Here is an 813-nt window from a genome sequence, read left to right on the forward strand (position 1 = left end):
AGATATTTTTAAATATAAAATATTTTAAAATATTTTGTACTTTGTCGTGAGTTTAGAGTGGACGAGAGTGAAGGTCACACAGCAGGATGCTCTTTTGTGTGACCCTATGAGACTGGAAGATGTCTGATGTTGGACCTGTTTTTCTTGACATCCTTTTTTGACGTCACTTAAAGGGCTTTTTTTTTTTTTAGATGAACCCAGGGAGGAGAAACAGAAGTAGCATGTGACTGTGATGCGCTGGATTTGAACTTATGATGAATTAAACCTGTTGAACATGAACATTTCTGTGGTTTAATGACAGCTACATGTGCTGCCCTGCGGACCTAACCTGAGTCACAGTTTTTTACATGGATATTTGGAAACTGGTCACGCGTGTGTATTAGGAAGATCGTGTCTGAAGACTGCTGCCATCGGACATCACTGTCAGAGTGTGTGTGGGTTTTTTACTGTGCACGTGAAGATGTACAAGCGGCGGGACTATGTGGAACTCTATGAGAAGGATCAGGCTAAATGGGCGCTGATACGCAACGTCAACACTGTGATGAAACACAGCACACTGCTGCCGGTACGCTGCCACTGTGTGTGTGTGTGTGTGTGTGTGTGAGTGAGTGTTTTAAGTTTCATGAGTCATAATTATATGTCTTTACTTTATGGGATTTGTATTGTATAAGAGACGCACGTGTGTTTCATGCAGCAAATATCAATTATATTTCTGTGTGGCCTTGTTCTGACCTGTGTGCGTGAGTCATGAATTGTAATTGTAAATCTGAAAACTGTTTACATTTGTAGCATACTTTACTATGTTATTGAGAC

This window comes from Seriola lalandi, unplaced genomic scaffold (genome assembly GCF_002814215.2).
Source record: "Seriola lalandi dorsalis isolate HSWRI2012SDOR001 ecotype SW California unplaced genomic scaffold, Sedor1 jcf7180002050678, whole genome shotgun sequence".
Lineage (NCBI taxonomy): Eukaryota > Metazoa > Chordata > Actinopteri > Carangiformes > Carangidae > Seriola > Seriola lalandi.